This window comes from Alexandromys fortis, unplaced genomic scaffold, assembly GCF_014885135.2.
Source record: "Alexandromys fortis isolate MF-2015 unplaced genomic scaffold, M_Fortis_MF-2015_v1.1 scaffold_119, whole genome shotgun sequence".
NCBI lineage: Eukaryota > Metazoa > Chordata > Mammalia > Rodentia > Cricetidae > Alexandromys > Alexandromys fortis.
In genome coordinates this window covers 588,198-606,843 of record NW_026067991.1, presented here as the reverse complement: position 1 = coordinate 606,843, position 18,646 = coordinate 588,198, and the positions used below count along the sequence as shown (strand labels likewise).

Sequence of the window (18,646 nt, the reverse complement as noted above, 5' to 3'; positions counted from 1 at the left end):
TGATCTGCAGGCAGCAGGAAGAGAACTGATGAGTCACTGGACCTGTCTTGAGCATCTGATACTCAAGGCCCACCCCTGTTGACTGAGGTTTCCTGTCCCACCAGGTCCCACACTGTACAGTCTTTAGAGGCTTTTTCTTCTGAAACTATCTTTATTGCATTCTGGAAGACAGAAGATTAAAATTGGTATCATCTGCCAAAATGAAGGCACCGGCAGGGCCATGCTCTCTCTAGAGCTACTTCTGTCTAAACTCCCTTCCAGGCTTGTTTTTCATTTGCTTGTTTTGCTTTGCTTTATTCATGCATTTATATGGTGTGTATTTAGTGACCTCTAACTCACTAGGTTGTCAAGACTGTCCTTGAACACTGGTCTTCCTGCCTCCACCTCCAAGTGCTGTGGCTATAGGCATGCGCCACCATTCTGTGCCAGTGTTTGTTGAATCATGGCCACATTGCTCTTATCTTTCCAATCTTTCCCTTAGCCACGTCATACCATCCTCTTCTCTATGTTCCAGTAAGAAATCCCCATTCGCTTCTCTCTTACAAGGAAAACTGTGAATGCATTGAGGATACTCTTTCATCTCAAAAATCCTTATCATAATCCACTGGTTCTCAGCCTGTGGGTTGAGACCCCCCCATGGGGGTTCCATATCAGATATCTTTCATATCAGATATTTATATTATGATTCCATAACAGTAGCAATATTTCAGTTATAAAGTAGCAATGAAAATAATGTTATGGTTGGGGTCACCACAGCATGAGGTACTAAAGGGTCACAGCATTAGGAAGGTTGAGGACCACCACCTTAATCACTCTTGTAGGAATCCTTTGCCCCTTGCCATACGAGCTGATATTCACAGAGTCCATAAGTAAGGATACGAATATCTTTTGCAAGACCAGTTTTTAGCCTATTCCTATGCCCCAAATGAAAATAGAATTTGGAGAATTGTTTTAACAAATCTAAAGGGTGGGAGATAAGACAGAGGGCAGCTACAGCTGCTCCAGATGTGGAGAAAGCTGAAAGGATGCAGTATCTTCACATCTAGTCAATCCCTGGGACATGTGGAGATGTACAAAGGGGATTCAATGTGGTAATGGGCTTATAGATTACATCATCCATAAAGTCGCATGAAATGCCGTCTGCAAGCAGGAGTCCCGAGAATGCCGAATCTGAAGACCTAGGTCCCAGGGGAGCTGATGGTGTGACTTCCAGTGTGAAGCTACAGGGCCACAGGAGAGGCCGAGCTGCCCGTGCAAATCCTGGACTGCAAATCTGGAGACCCTGAAGCACTGGTGTGGGATGTGAGAAGGGGATGGGTGTCTCAGCTCACGAGGAGGGAGTTAGTTTGCTCTCATGCTTCCGTTTGTTCTGTCTGGTCTTCTCCAGAGAGGATGATGCCACTCACACTAGTGAGGGTGAGCTCTGCTTTGTCTACCAGTTCAGATGCTAAATCTCTTCCAGCTATGCACATTCTCAGCCGCAGGCGTCATGCCACATCTCTGATGGATTCTCCAGCCCAGACATTCAGGCAGACACTGCCCTCCCAGGGCAACGACCATGAGCCATTTATAAAGGCAGCTTCCACAAAATCACGCCACTCTCTATGCAAGGACATGACCTGCTGCATAACCGGAAACCTGCACTCCACACCCTTAGCCTCAGCAAACACCACACTGGAAGAGATGAATTTTGTTTTTCTTTTAAAGCAGTCGACTCTGAGTGGCCAGGAGTCTTAGCCCATTTTATGCTACCTGAAGTTGAGTAATTTACACTTCACAGAGAAATGCTTTTCATGCTGCTGGGGGCTGGAAAGAACAAGACTATGAGGTTGGTGCCTCTGGTGCCTTCTTGATGTGTCATCTTGTGGCAGAAGGTGGAAGATAAGAGGTCAAGAGAATTAGAGTTGGGAGAGCCAGAGAGCAAGAAGGGGCTGACATCTCATAACAAACCTATTCTTCACAGTGTGGGTGCTCAGAGCTCTACTATCCCTGCACTTGGGAGACTTAAGCAAGAGGATCACCCAGAGAACACAGCTAGTTTGGGCTATAGAGTGAGCCCTTGCCAAAACAAAACTATTCGAGCAACAACAGTAAACCCACTCCCCCTCAGGGATAATGGCACTATTCCCCTCAGGAAGGGCAAGTGTCTTGTTACCTTTAAAGGTCTGCCTCACAACACTGTAACATTGTAACATCAGGAGCGCCTTCTCAACACGTGAACCCTGGTGAACATGGTCACCAGAGCTCTATGTCCTAACAGAACTCTTTGTGGCAAACAGCAAGGCCTGTGATGCCAGGACCCAAGGGCGAGCTCACTGCTTTGTCAGGAGCTCTGAGCTTAGTCACTGTCCTCAAGGGCAGGCCCACAGAGACTTAAGGGACCCAACTCATACAAATATACTGCTGTAGCTTGTCAACTCACAAGTCAAGATCGGTTCTTTAAAGTGACATCATTTGCTGGAGGAAGTTCATTGGTTAAGTAATAAAGAAACTGCTTGGGCTCATAGGTTAAAACATAGGTGGGAGGAGTAAACAGAACAGAATGCTGGGAGGAAGAGGAAGTGAGGTAAGACTCCTCAGACAGACTCCATAGCTCCTCTCAGAGACACACGCGATGAAGCTCTGACCCAGGATGGACGTAGACTAGAATCTTCCCGGTAAGTGCACCTTGGGGTGCTTACACACCTTATTAGAAATGGGCTAGTCCAGGTGCGAGAGTTAGCTGAGAAGAGGCTAGATATAATGGGCCAAGCAGTGTTTAAATGAATACTATTTGTGTGTTGTTATTTCGGGGCATAAGCTAGTAGGCAGCCGGGGTGCTGGGGACGCAGCCCTGCCGCTCCTATTTCAACAATCATTGGTCAGATGCCGCTGGTAGTGACTGAGTGTCTTTAACCTGCTATTCCTTCCTGTGAATCAGAAGTGGTTTGGTGGCACTGAGAAATATAACCTATTGTAGGAGTTTGCTTGTGTGTTCCCAGCTACCCAGACTCCCAAAATAACCACACAGAAACTATATTATTTGCAATACTATTTGGCCAATAACTTAAGCATATTTCTATCTAACTCTTATATCCTAAACTAACCCATCTCCATTAATCTGTGTATCACCATGTGGCTGTGGCTTACCAGCAAAGTTTCGGCATGTTTGTTCCTGGTGGCTGCTCCATAGCTTCTTCTGACTTCACCTTCCTTCTCCCAGCATTCAGTTTAGTTTTCCCTGCCTAGCTCTACTCTTCTGCCCTATCACAGGCCAAGACAGTTTCTTTATTAACCAATGGTATTCAGAGCATACAGAGGGGAATTCCACATCACTTTCCTTTTCTGTTTAAATAAAAGGAAGGTTTTAACTTTAACACAGAAAAATTACATATAATAAAACAGACTCACCTACAGGCCAATCTGATGAAGTCATTTTCTCTATTGAAATTCCTTCTTCCCAAATGAAATTCCTTCTTCCCAGATGATCCTAGCTCATGCCAATTTGACAAAAAACAAACAAACCAAACCAAACCAAACCAAAACAAAAAAATCTAAGAAGCATAATTGAACCTCATAGCATTGTTTAATTCTATCGGTTTACCAATAGCCACATGTTTACTATGCGTGACTAAGTAAATGAAATTGGGGACTTGTCTTCTAGAGGTGACCACCCATGACTCCTCTCATCAATGGCAGTAGGCAGTGATCTAACATCCATGTCCCGTGATCTGCTCCTTGTCTGGGTTGTACCTAGTGTCCTTGCACAGGTAGTAATGAGGGGGTGTTTATGCTTTACAGTCTCTGTAAGCTTGGGAGGTTCCTGGAGGTAGAGATTTTGGCCGATCACTGGGTGCTCCCATCCCAAGAACTAACCTAATAGCTAACATACAGTTCACCAAGTTAGGATTAAGAACGAACAAATGCATGAATGTGTTTTCCCCATTGCCCTGCAAGGCAAGGGATAAGAAGCTCAGGGGCTATTAGATATTAGGCATTGAGACTGGCTTGTTTTCTTTCCTGCTGACCTAACTCTTCATTATTTTTGTCTTCCTAATGGTTAATAGTTATTTCTATAATATCTAAAAAACAAAATAACACACACATGCAAGCATACACACACATACACACACACACACACACACACACACACACTCACACTGATGATGGCTTTTGCTTTTCCATTGTATTTAATACCCCTATTTGCCCTGTGGGGTGAATTCTGTGGCTTACTGAGGTAGAATCTAAGCTTAGTATCAAGTACTTTGGCTGAGGATGGGATGGCCCACCACTAGAGGTGTGGGTTTTGTTTGCTTAACCTAGCGGCTGTCGCTTCTTTCTTGCCTCTTCCTTCCTAGTCATTCATTCTGTTGGTCCCTCTGAAGACTTAACCTTGTTCCCTCCTGATGACAGAGTTTGGGACTAGCCTGGAGACCAGCCCTGGGTCATCTATAGTCACACCCCCCCCCAATTAACATGAGGGCCTTTGTCTAAAGCTGTACTTTAGTCTTATCCTATCTCTGGATTCATCTTTATTACTTGTATGGAGCATGATGCTGAGCCCTTGCAAGTGAATTGTGACTAAAAGAAAAATGTCAATGCCTTTGCATTAGAATAACCAAGACCAAATCCACGTTCTGCCACATTTTAACTTTGGCAAGTAGCTGACCTCTCCAGACCTTGATTGCACATCAGAAATGGGTTTCTGGGAGAATCTGAGGCCATGATACGGTACAGTACGCAGGGCAAAGCCTGGGACTCAATCACGAGTAAACAAAGCCTACGAGATCCCAGGTTTGTCATAACCTCCTGTGCCCTGCGCCATGGCTCATCTAATGCAGGATGATGTCAATTATCAGTTAAGCTTTTTCCAGCTTGTTGAGGCTCCCTGGTCCATAGGCTTCTTTGAGCTAAACTCAAGAGTGTATGGTGAGAAGTCCTCATCTGTGTGGTTCGGAGGAGGTCGTCATCCATGCTGGGGTTGGACTTTTCTGGAGTGCAATTGTTTAAGGTCATTTGTTCTGTGTCCAAATAAGATAGTGGGTAAAAGCAGCTTCCAGGTGAGTCAGTGGCGGAGAGCTGGGATGAGAAAAGTAGTCTCTTCCTAGGAAAGGCTTTGGGAAGCCACACAGGGAGAGAAGAGATACCTAAGACCAACCAAGGGTGGTGATCCCCTGATAAGAAGTAAGCTGGATATGGTGCCAGCCACGCAGCTCCCTGACCACAGGAGGGGAGGTAAAGGCCAATTCCAAAACAAGTTTATTTTCTCTTGGTGGAATGCCCTCGGATTGAGTCTTCAAAAAACAGGCTGCGCCATAAGAAGATCTTCAAATAAAACTGCAGAGACATCCACTGCAACAGATGCCCAGATCACAAAAGAGAAACACGAAAATCTGGACTAATGGGGCTCTGCCCAAAGACCCTCATTCCTTCATTCCTGCCCCACTCACTGAGTTTAAGCACACTGAAATGAATAAAACACCGCAGGAAGTCTACTCATAGAAAACGATCACTGACCTGGGCTAGAGATGTCTCAGTGAGTCAAGACACTTGCCTCCAATCCTCATGTCCTGCCAATCCCCAGGACCTACACGGTGGAGGGAGAGAACAGATTTCTGCAGCCCCTGGAGAAGACAGTGCCTCCCATTCTTCGTCCTCTCCAAAGGACTCTCTTTTCCTCCCTCCCTTTTACTCCCTATCTGAAGCTAGGCCTCGAGTCTACAGGACTCCCCTTCGCTTTTTGTGTTTGTCAGTTGAGCAGGACAACAAGGCCAAAGATGGAGAACCAAGATCCTTTTTCTAGCTTGTATTTGTATGCTACATGTATAAAGTTTTGCCTGCAGGTATGTCTGTGCACCCTATGCACGCAGTGAGTGCCCTTGGAAGCCAGAAGGGGGGATCCCTGGCACCGGAGTTACAGACTGTATATGAACTGTTACATGAGCTCCGGAAGTTGAACCCAGATGAGACCCAAGATTCCTAAGGCCCCAATACATCGGTAAAAATGGGGTGGGGGAGACAAAATTTGAAAAAAAAAATAAGGACAAAAGAAAACCTAATGGGGACCATTATTACTCCTTCCCCAGACTCTGTCTAGATTTCTGAAGTGGCTTTAACACTCATCGGCCACATCCGGGTGCTGCCTACCCTCCACGTGCTCGCAGCAAGTCTTGCTCAGGGGTCCTCAACCTCTTCCCAAAGTTGCTGTGATTGTAAGAAGGTGGGGGAGACCCGCGCTACAGGGCCTGACCTGAGGCTCTCTCCAAAGGCCGCTTGGACATGGATTCTAGGCTACTGTCAAAACCAGAAGTATTAGTGATGACAGCGGGAAGTGGGGTGGAGGTGGGAGTCATCTCACATGCCCCGGGCCTGCGTGGAGCACCCCTAAATCTCCCATGCTGGACCATGACACTTCTAGCATCTACAAATGTTGGGAGTCAGGCTGAGCTCTTGCCATAATACGGAAGAATCAGGGGCAGCTCAGGTAGCTTTCCCTTTGCTGTAGTGCATCTATTTACATATAGTTTGCATATTATGTAAAACAGCATCGTTTCTTCTCTATTCCCCCAAGGGCTAATACAGAGACTATTGAAAACTAGCAGCACAAAAATGCATTGATGAATTATACATAGAGCCAATACAAAAGCAGTGAACAGTGCACAGGGAGGTTAAGAGATGGCTTACGATAATGATTATGCCAGATATGTAAAATTGATTGCACACATACTAAACGTTTTCTAAACAAACAAAACAACAGTGCATTGAAAATGAAAGTCCAGGGAGAAGAGGAAATCTGCAGGGTGGAAACTGACTGGAGTCCAGACAGAAAACATGAAGTGCTCTCGGGCTGGGATCAGCAGGCCAGTTGTTGATGACGTGTGGGCTGCAGAGTTGACCCTGGAGTCAGTCGCAGGGTACTGTAAACCAGTTCACCCGCAACTGAGGTGCCAGGGAGGGCGGGAGCTGGAGGCCATGCTAGCAGACAGAGGTGCTAATGGTTAACGTGAACTGAACGGTTGCTAGGTGCTAGCTCTCTGCTGACCATGTCCTGTCCGTTATTTTGTGTAATCTCGTACAAACCTTTCAGGGAGGTGACGTGGCTACTGTGACCACTCCTACTTACAGATCAAGAAGTGGTGCTCAGAAAACGGAAATAGAGTCAGCACATTGGCTCAGTAGGTCAAGGCACTTGTCACCGAACCTGGCTCCTGAGTCTGTCCCTGGGACCCATCCGATGAAAGGAGAGAACTGACTCCTACAAGTTGTCCTCTGACCTCTACATATGTACTCTGCTATATGTGCACATGCACATGCGTGTGCGTGTGTGCACATGTGTGCGCACACATACACACTCACACAAACACATTTTAAAAAAAAGGTAAAAGAAAGCTAAAATAATTGACCAACCTGTAGGTCGCTGCCTAATGGTCAGGCAGTTTATGCCTGGCCTCCAGACTCTGCAGCCCACGTGACTAGGCTGTGCGAGGTCCTGGGTCAGCATGAAAGCTTTTCTTCAGTATGGCTCCTCACTATGTCCTTCATAAAGGTGAAGGGTTTAATTTTTGTTTTCCTTTCAGTGGGTGGTTGGGGACCCTGGGTATGTGTATTTACTGTCTTCTGCATCCTAAAATAGTTTCCATTTGTAGGAACAAATATGACTAGACTTATCTGAGAGTTGTTTACCCCTGACCTCTGCTGCCAAAATCGAGGGAGTGGCCTCAATCCAGAGGACGACTCTGCCCAGAACCAACCACTGAAATCAAACCAATGACATTCAGCAAATCCCCTGGGTCCCCAGAATGGATCCCTGCATATGTATTACACAGTTCTAGAAGTCCGCAGACGTTTTCCTCTTGGCAAGCAGCAGTGGTGGGATGGCACTGAGGACCATGTGCGGAATCTGATCTGTCCTTCCACAGCCAGCAAGATGGGAACCGGCTCACTGTGCTCTCTCACTGCGGCCTGGAGTGTGCAGCTAGACACCACGAGGAACAGTTTTCTCACTCTGTTGGGAAAGCTTATCTCAGCCATATGACTCCAGCCATAACTTATTAAGCACGTACCAGGTGTTGATGCAATCATTCCTTGTTTTGCCTCATGCGGGCTCCTCAAGATGAATGATCTCTTGGGGATGTGCTAACTGCTGTAAGCAAGACCAGAGGTTTTAGGTGCTTAACATAGTGACAGTTTCTTAGTCACAGCGGGACAGGTAGGACTTGGAGGACTCTTCCAGGCACATCCATGGGCTCCTGCTATCATATGGCTTCTCCTTTTCCTAGGGTCTCGTGAAGACTATGAAAGGGATCATGGGGTCTTAGGGGCCAGCTTGAAAATGCTACAACCATTCACGATCCACTGAACTAGTTTCCTGGCTGCCTAGGTGTGAGGGGGCTGAGGTATTCCTATTATATGATAAATTGTATGCCACCCTCCACTGCCTATCACAACCCACACTCTGACACCATTGACTCCAGAACCTCAGAATGTGACCGTATGTGGACTCAAGGCATCAGAACAGCTGATTAAATTTGAATGGGATTGTTGGGGCAGGCCCTAATCCAGTATGACTGGTACCCTAACAAGAATAGATTTGAACAGCCAAGAGATGCTAGGGCCTTATACACAGAGAGGAACAGTCATTTGAGCATAATATGAAGACAGCTGTCATGAACACTCTATATCAGAAACACAGATGGATGCGTTTTGTGTCATTTCACACTGTCACAATTTATCGAGTAACAGTAAATTCATGAGTCATGTTGGTGTCATTGGCTGCAATTTGCCAAGTAGTTCTGGTTCCCCTTGAGAACTGGCCATGGGCAATCATAGGCTCTTTTATCCTAATCTTAAATAGTAAAATTAATTCTTATATCACACATTATGCATCTCACAATCATTAGAATTCTCTTTGTAACCATTACAAAATAGTTACAAGAGGGTTGAAGAAGGCATCATGATTCAGAGAGTTCACGAATGTGGAGACAGGCAGAGAGTTGGTATAGAGGCAGGGGATTAGACAAGAGAGATACTGAGGAGCCAGCCCTCTTAGAGAGCTGTTGGGGACTCAGAACCAAGCAACGGGATTGCAGGATTAAGGCCAACTGCAGGATTAAGTCAAACCACAGAAGTACAAGACTATGGAGGTCATAAGATCAAGGTATAGGACTGGAGGACTGTGGAAGGGAGGGGCAAGACCAAACCCAAGAACATATGGATGAAGAAACAGCAGTTCAGATGGGCACTGTCAAGCAGTGAGATGCAACTGAGCCGATACCCGAGGGACACTTGACAGTTCTCCACCCGTCAATGCCTTGATGTACACTGAAGCAGGTAGATGACAGGGCAGTGGGACCAGGTATTAAGAACCCCCTGTTCATGGGGTCCAGGTGGGGGTGTCCTACCTTCCATCGGTACGGTGTATTTGGTAAGTTCTTGGGCATGATTTTGATGCTGTGGTTTTAATTAAACCCATGCACCATGGTTTTAATTACACTCGTGCTGACATGAGTCCAGTATGCTGGAGAAGTTTCTGTGTGCGATCTTCTTACTTTCAAGAACAAGCTATTTGTCAGAATCCTGGGTGTTTGTGGTTCATGGCTGGTGCTGGACAAGTGGTAGCAACTGCATGCACAATGACACACAATCACCCAGCCTCTGGATTTATACTCAAAAAGGAGCCAGCTGCCCCTTGTAAAATGGAGTCACCCCAGGGCACGGCATAGGCTGAAGGCCACTGTTCTACACACTGTGGAGTTGCCAAGATCAAGGCATACCTGATTTCCACAGTGGCAATCTACAAACCAATACCTTAAAACAAACCAAACTTTTTGTGACCCTTTCCACCTTAGACTTTTGACCTCCTAAACTAAGGAAACAAATATCTATGATTTAGCACACCCAGGCTGTAATGTTTTGTTTCAGCAGCCTGCACTAACTAATACAGTATTTGCAGTGGGAACTCAGAGTAGGTGAGATTAGCTGTTGGTGCTGTAGTCCACTGTAACGCAACGCCTCATGCGCTATGCCTGCACTACAGTACGACTCATGAGTCAGGCAAGGGGCTAGAGATTGAAACACACACACATACACAGAGAGAGAGAGAGAGAGAGAGAGAGAGAGAGAGAGAGAGAGAGAGAGAGAGAGAGAGAGGAGTCATCCTTGAAACAAGAATGCCAAGAATGCCCCCTCGAATCAAGAATGCCAACTTTATTGTGTTCCAGGGCAGTTTATATAGTGCCTTCCCTGACCAATGGCCACACCCTAGCTCTCCGGATCCTTCAGCTGCAAGTCACCAGAAACCACTCCCCTCCCATCCGGGTCTCGTGCTCAGAACAGCTGCAAACACAGGAAAACAAGCTGTTTTCTCCAGCAGGCAGGGGTCACAGGAAATTCAGGATCTGGGGGTCCACAGGCCCCAACAGTCCGCCCCCGAGTTTCCTTCCTCTTGCCCCTTCCCTCGCCAGTGAGGCTAAGCATAGCTCCCAAGCCCCTGCATCCAGCTGAACATTTAGGATCATTGGGTATGTTGGATGATCCACAGATATAAACACAGGCTCCTGGCTTCTTTGGCAATGTGATTCCTTCAAAAACTTGGGCTTCCAATAGCTTTTATTCTAACCATTTCCATGTAGTAACTACACATAGAATGCTCTTCTGGGTCAGCTTGCTGATGTCATTCTTTCTCAACCTAGCAGTGGCTGCCTTGAGACTCCCTGGCTTTGTAGGCAGGGTATAGTCCCTGAAATGGTTGTTTTGTCTCAGGACTAACTCACTAAGCTTATCTGAGAAGAAAGATTCATTGGGTCTTATTGCACATAATTTCTCTATTTCTCTCTCTCTCTTTCTAAAAAAAAATAGTGTCTTGGAAAGAAACCTTCATTGTTATGAGCCTCTGCAATTTGGAGATTATTCCAATAGCTCGTAAATCCTTACTTACACAGGGCTTCCTTTTTTATGGAGGAGTAAAAACTGAGACCAAAGGGGAAGTATGTCCTAAGAGAGGCCCTCTGTTCCTGATTCTGTTCTGTTTCCTTCTCACAGACTGACCATTCATTCTTCATGGCATTCAAGGTTTTCTTTTGGCCTCTTGCTGCATGCAGTGCACAGGCAGTACCGGGACTAGCATTCTTGTTTCCGGCTTGCATCCTCTTCCCCTAGGCATGGATGACTTCCAGGTTATCCCAGGCAGCACTGGGATCTGGTACCCAAGCATAGCACAGACCCTGGTCACACAGTTTATCACAGGTTATCCCAGGCAGCGCTGGGGTCTAGTACCCAAGCATAGCACACATCGTGGTCACACAGCTTGTCGCTGCTCCTCTCTATCCAGCTTCATATGGTCATTGTGTTACAGCAGAGGTTCTCAACCTGTGGATCACGACCCTTCTGGGGGGTTGAAAGACCCTTTTATAGGAGTTGTATATCAGATAGCCCGAATATCAGATATTTATGTTACAGTTCATAACAGTGGAAACGTTACAGTTATGAATTACAATGAAATTATTTGGGGGGTTATCACCACAACATGAGGAACTGTATATTTATTAAGGGGTCGCAGTATTAGGAAGGTTGAAAACCACTGTTTTAAAGGAACTTTTTTACTCAAAGAAAGAAAAAAATTCTTGTATTACTCAAGGAAGGGAAATGCTGAAACAGACAGCTGTCAAAACTCAGTGAATACAAAATCAACTGTCCTTCTTCCTCATGTCATAGTGTGCGACTGATTGGCTCAGGGGTCAAGATGGAAGAAGAAGCAAGAGCTATGTTCCACGCTGTCACTCAAGGGCCCAGGCTCCTCCCATTGGGTGCATGCAGAACTGGATAAAGCGCTGGACTCCTTATGGTTTGGGCATTTAGTTGGCAGGTTAAGGAAGAAAGATCAGAAGGAAGCTGTAAGATTTTAAGGCATGCTTTCTCCTTGCTAGGGCTTTTCTGATGGTAAGAGCCTTTCTTTTCTCTTTTCTCTTTTCTCTTTTTCCTTTGGTTTTCAAGACAGGGTTTCTCTGTAGCTTTGGAACTACTTGCCCTGTTACTCTGCATTTGGGCGAATGTGCAAATACTTGAAGAATAGTGAGAAAGATCTTCTTAGCCCACAGGCCAGGCCAATATTGCCATGGGGGAGGGAAGATCCTGGTAGCATTGAGGGAGAAGCACCGAGTGACTTCCTTGAGCTAAATATGTACTCTTCATTTAGAATATTTTCATTGGGGTTGGCCATTGAGGAACAACGTCTGCTCTAGCCACCATGTCCTCTTCTGTGTTGCTCTCCCGAATTCAATGATTTCTACTGGGCAGAGAAAGTTCGAAGCCTGTGGGGTGGCTGAGAGGCGACATCACTGCTTCAACCTGTTTCCTGAGCACCCCTGGTGGTGGGGCCTGGCAGGAAGGCCTGGGGAGAGATGCTGCCGAGGAGAATGGACTCCCTGCCATGCTCATGGGAAAGCAGAGGAGACAAAACAAATTCATCATGAAAAATTAAACACTTGGAACAGGCTGGGAGACCAAACAAATACATATGATACAATTGCTATTGTAAGTGGCCTCTGGGGCTAAAAAGGAACTCGACAGAAGGCCTCAGCTGCAAGGCAGAGTCACCTGTCATCCATTTGGTGTCCTCCATTGCAGACACACAGAGATGGATATGAAGAGAGAAGGAGATGAAGAAAGGCTTCAGATGGGTTAGAAATAATATCATAGCTACTCCCACCGGAGGCAGACGCAGGTTAAGATCTTTCCTGGTAAGCCAGCTCGTGGGCTACACAGATTATTAGAAATGGGTTAGATTAATATGTAAGAGCTAGCCAATAAGTGGCTGGAACTAATGGGCCAGGCAGTGTTTAAAAGAAGAAATAAAAAGAAATAATATCATAGGTGATGGACGACAGCGAGTCTAGAAAACCAGAAGACATGAGAAAATCAATAGGAGAAATTCCATAAAGGGGGGAGGGAGGCAGGATAGGTTAGAGGGAGGGAAGGGAGCAGGGAGCAGAGGAGAAAGAGGGGCGTATAGGAGAGACCTCTGGGTACACACCGGAGTAGGTCTTCTGTATGTTCAGATCATCATATCTCCTTCGTTTATCTCCTAGTTTCATTTTGAGTTCCCGAAGCTGCCAGTCCTTGGGCCTCAGAGCCTCCTCCCTCCACACAGCCCAGGTCCATCTGGGGCCTCCCAGGAGCCCTTCAGTAGCAGTGTCTCTCTGGCAAGGGGGAAGATGTGTGGGGAGTAGGGACCACTCTGAGAAGGCTGCTGTACTCTGTTCTACCTGACTCTTCATTTCTGCCTTCCTTCCTCTACCACCCCACCCTGTGCTACCCCACATCTGACAACCCTGGACTACCCACTGGTGAATCATGGAGCTCAACCCATTCCTATCTCTCCTGCAAACGGGGACCAATGTCATCTTGCTTGGCTGGAGTGAAATTCAAGGTAGAGTATAGGGAAAGGGACAGAAGGCAGCAAACAGAACTCTTTAAATGAGAAAAAAAAAAATAGCAAAACCGTAAGATAAGATGTCCTCCCGGGGCTGGAAATTTGTTCCCTGGTTACTCTCAAAATAACACAGTAAAATGAGAAAAATAAAACGAGGCAGGTATTCTTCAGAGAGAAATGAGCACAAAAGCTTAAAATTAATTGACCTGAGACCTTAGATAATGTAAACACAATTTAACGAGAGTTTGCTAAGTGCCTTTTCTGATGAAATGGGAGGGAGACAGGAGTCAAATAAGGGGACCCCATTTCCCCAACAGAAGTCACCTTGAATAGCTGGTTCCCTCCCCCACTGTAGCTTCCTTGTTTTTCAGAAAAAAGGTCTAGTCAATATGTTGTTCCCAGAGCCGTCAGGTGGCAAACAGCCGGCTTGCCAGGATGATTGCCCTGGGTGGGACTCGGCACGTGTGTGGTCACTCCACGGCGGCTGATTCATCAGTGTGAGCGCTGCCCCCACTCACAACCAAGCTCTCCTGTCCTCTCACCTCCACATGCATGCTGTGGCACACACACATACATACACACGCTTGTGCATGCACACAGTACACACATGCACACACACACTTACAAAGCATTACACGTGTGTGTGAGCACACACACACACAAATTGTTTAAATGTCAAAAAAATCTTAAGAATTAAACACCTTGTTCCCTTCTGAGAAAAGTGCTCAGAAAAAAACAACATAGACTTCTGAGGGTAGGTCTGTGCCCCCTAAGAGAGTGGGAGAGAGTCAGGCATACCACGTGTAGCTCCGGAGAAAGGAGAGGCATGATTAACTGTCTCTGCATCAGCCCTGTATACCATTTTGTTTGGCTCTCAAGTTATATCTCAAAAGATTTCTAAGAAACTCTTTTTCTATCTTTTGATAGTGTGGGAGCTCCAGAGATGCCTTGAAAGGAACCACAATTCAAAGAGGTGAATTTTGGTTGCACAATGGGGTTAGTACCCATCTTCTTCCTATAACGGGGGTTTCTGGTGAGATGCCTAGAATTTGCAGGTTTACAACTCAGAAGGGAACAAGGTGTTAAGCAGTTGATGCTAGAATTCTTGCTTTTCTCCTGGTATACTTGGGTCAGGGACTCATTTCTTCCGTGCCTTCTCCCAATTCTCCTGCCTCAGTCTTATTTGTGAGATTCCCAGAAAATGTCTAGGAGAGTAGTGAGGCCATACCTGAAGTTATATCTACTAAGACCTTCATCTTGGTTCTTTGTTATCTTAGCACTCTTATTTGAAAATACTTCTTTATAAATGAAATATTGCTTCAATGTCCAAGAACCTTCACAGTATATGTTAAGTGAGAATTGTTGAGTCTTAGCTGACAACAAACATTAGCTAGCTTGCGGTGAGGGGCTCCCCCATGCTATGTCCCCATGATTTCCCTTTCTATCCTGCCACAATATTATGTTCCAGAGTTAGTCCAGAGTCCCAAGAGTGCCCTCACTTCAGACGGCAGGCACAAGGTCCAGGCAGCCTTCCTACATACCTGGAGTTCACATAATCTCTTCATAGGTTCAGTAATTCACTAGAAGGAGTTATGGCGCTCAGGAGACACCCATGGTCAGCAGTTTACGGCTAGATTACAAGGGACATGTGTGCTTAAAGAGGGACAGAAAGGGCAGGAAGAAGGAAGTCTCTGACCTCAGGTAGGCGGGACCATGTACAGGGTAAGACGCATCTGGTCACACCCCATGTGTGGATGCAAAATGCCCACAGAAGAAGGTGGGATCCCTTATAGGGGAGGAAATGACTACCATACCATATTTCTTTCTTTCCAGAGCATCTTGGCCTGGCTGCAAGGGAAGCTGGGAAGTGTAGTCCTTAGCAGGAAACTACCCAGTGAAAGAACCCAGAACAGGCTTGCCTGGCAGGTGGTGTGTGTGTGTGTGTGTGTGTGTGTGTGTGTGTGCAGGTGGTACAGAACTTCCATGGCTTTCACACCTTCAATGGGCACACCATCTCCCCAGATCTCTTCTATAACCCTCTCCCTAGCCCTCTCCCTCTGTGGAGATTAGGGTGGAGCTAAAGTCTCTGGGCCTTTAAGGATTCATTCAGTCTGTTCTGGTGACCAGTCCTTCTGGGAAGCTAACCGGCCCAATATTGAGTCATCTCATTAGCATGAACTCTGGTGACTTTTTAAAAAAAAAAAAAAGTCATTATGCATAACAAAGCATTCCTTATCACACAGGAAATTCCAAGGTGCCAGCAACATGGGCACAGAGACCTGATAAGGTTTTTATTGTGCGTACAGCTAAACCCAGTGGAAGCCAAAGGTGAGTCAGCTAGGCTGACAGCCCCGAAGAATCTCCTCCCAAGGCACAGGGAAGGGCGGAGAAGGGTGGAGGGAGGACCTGAGGACCAAGCAGAGAATGTCCAGGACACCTTGTATCACACACACCTGCCGTGCGGGACATCTGGATGTCTCCACCTTCCAGAGACCAGATGAAGGAGGAGAGGCAGAGATCACTGCAGCAGACTGGGTGAGAACCACACCTCAGGCACTTCAGCGGGGCATTGTCCTATTGCCCAGCCTGCATGCCATGGAGGCCGCACAGCTGCTTAGGGGGGACTCTGGTGCCAGCCCTCTTCCCATGTAGCTGAGGGGTGGGCCTGTGCTGTGTCCTTAACTGGATGTCCCTGTTCTGCTCTGGTTTTGTCCTAATTGCTGTAACCCTTCTGGGACCAGCCCCTTTTGCCGGAGCATCCCAATGTCACAATCCCCCAGGAGCATCCCAAGGTCACAATCCTGGGAGTCATCTTGCTGCCATTATCTCGTTTCCCAATCTGCTCCTAACCTGTGTTACAGAGAATTGCAGCTTCCACTGAGATGGGATAGAAAGGGAAAATTATGGGGACCTGGGAAGGGAAAGTAGTCATTACCTCACAGTCTGATTGAAGCCTCTCGCCAGGTGAGAATCAAGAATGTCCACACAGTTAACACTTGTTTAGACTGTCCAGGCAAAAACAACAGTTCCCAACTCAAAGGTAATGAGAGAATCCGTTCTGGAGTAAAAGTATGAGTGACCATGGCCAGGAACATGGAGCTGGTTGACCACAGGTGACCACGGAGCTGGGTGGGAGAGACCACAGGTTCCATGCTCTAACGTGGAAACAGTTCATGGGGTTTTTAATGGCAACAGCACAGAGAAACGTATAAATCAAAGTGGTTTTAAAATCATCTGTGGAAAGGTTAAGTAGGCAGAGCATGGTGGAGAACCCTCGGTTGTGGGCATTAGCTGTTATAGCAGTCTTAGCCCTGGTGTGGCGGACAACAGAGTTCTTCCACATTATTGCATTGCAAAGATTTCCACTATTCTTAGGCTATCAGGCCTGCAAATGGCAGGACGTCAGGTCTGGCGCAGCCAGGGAGAGGGATGGCTGCTTATTAGGGCCGATGATCACATAAACTGCAATTTGGCTTGAAACTGCACAGTTCCAACCCCTCCACCTATTTGAAGGCCTAATGAGTTAATCTGCCAATGTAGACAACTTCTTTCCAGGAATTCTCATCACAAGGCCTTTCTCCCTTCAGAAACCAGCTCTAGGCCAACAGTTTTTCCAGGAATCTCCCGAGAAACCCTATTTACAGAAAGAGATGTGACCCAGCCTTCCACACAACCCGAGTGGCTCCTGGGTTTACTTGATCAGATTACAGTCCCATGCAAGCATCAGAGCCACCCTGTCATCGCACTTACCAACAAGAGAAGGAAAAGAACAACATTTTGAGATGTAACTCGAGAGCCAGCAAAATGGTGTGCATGGCTAGTGCTAACACACTTAGTTGTGTCTCTGTCGAGGAGCCCACAGTGAGTGCACTTGGGTCTGTCTTATTCTTTTCTAGGACACCTCTCTCTGTTATCGTCCGTGCTTAAATCTATGTTAGAAATCTTTTAACATGGAGAAGTTAAGCTGGAACGGGCCTGAAAGCTTCCTCCCTGTTGACTAGCGTTCCTAGTGATGAATGAGAAAACTGCCATGGGAGAGAAGACATCAGGGCATCCTGCAGCCGACACTGCTTGTTACATACAATACTGACCTGCCAGACAAGATCTTCCAACCGGGGCAATAGTGGCGTGAATGCTGTGGAGGTAACCACTGCCTCTGAGTTGGATTTAAGGCCTGCTTTCTAGGAAGGAATTCAAGCCTGGTACCATTAACCTGGCCCAAAGCCTGTGACTCAAGAAATTACAGGCCCTAGGAAGGAGCCCATTACTGTTGTTTTGCTAAATGGACACACTGTTGAGAGCTTTCTAAATGTTTATGTTTATACACACAGTGCTGCCCTCAACCTTAGTTCAAGAAGCTTCTCTCTGTAGTGGTCAGCAGTTAAGTGCTGAGAAGGCTTATCTCTAAATGGGCAACTCCTTCCCACCACCTTGAGGCTTAGGGAACACTGGAGATGGGCAGAAAGAAGGTAAGAGCCAGAGGATGAGGAGGAGGGCTATGAAATGCTGTCTGTAGGACACAATGTGGCCATTACACCCATGAATTCATTGCAGATACAGTAAGCTGCACAGGACCTGAACAAGATTAGGCCAACAAGGCCAGTCGCCATTCCAGCTAGCAGTGCTAATGGGACTCAGGGGGCTACTAAAAAGAAAGGAAAAGACATAAAGAGGGAAGGGGGATATGCTGGGTATTCTTAGGGGAGTGGGAAAGGGGAGTCAGGGATGCACAAAGATGCATTGTTTATATCGAAACTGTCAAAGAATAAAACCTACTGTATTAACATATCTTCTAATAAACTACAAGTTTTCTTTGAGAAGTTGACAACCATGATGTGAACTCTTTTCTTTCTCTCTGAGCGCCTTTCTATTTTCTTTCTTTCTTTCTTTCTTTCTTTCTTTCTTTCTTTCTTTCTTTCTGTTTGTTTATTTTCTTTGAGACAGTCTCACTGTGTACCCATGGCTAACCTGGATATATACCAGGCTGAGCTTCAGCTCACGGAGATCCTCTTGCTTCTGCCTCCCCAGAGCCAAGAGTAAAGGCTGGACCACCACATCTACCTTTCTCATTTTAATAAACTCCAACTTTGCTTCATACCGGCTGGTCCTGAAATTCTCTTCTGCTTTGAAACTGAGCGTCCAGTTTTACCTGAGCTGAGGTCCCTAAAAGATGAAAGGAACTTCTCAGGCTGCAGCAGCTGGCAGTAGGTCTGTATCTTGGTCCCCGCCATTAGTGCC

The 18,646-nt window shown here is 46.4% G+C and overlaps 1 long non-coding RNA gene across 5 annotated transcripts; it reads left to right on the top strand.

The window, feature by feature from the left end:
• The first annotated feature begins 234 nt into the window (after positions 1-234).
• LOC126512233 (uncharacterized) lies at positions 235-18,479 on the top strand. 5 transcript variants are annotated; one of them, XR_007594961.1, is made up of 5 exons: positions 235-1,302; positions 7,626-13,405; positions 14,336-14,381; positions 15,652-15,736; positions 17,305-18,479. It is a non-coding gene; the product is annotated as an uncharacterized lncRNA (long non-coding RNA). The 5 variants fall into 5 exon arrangements; XR_007594958.1 differs by having other exon boundaries at positions 15,652-18,479; XR_007594960.1 differs by having other exon boundaries at positions 14,336-15,736.
• Positions 18,480-18,646: the final 167 nt, after the last annotated feature.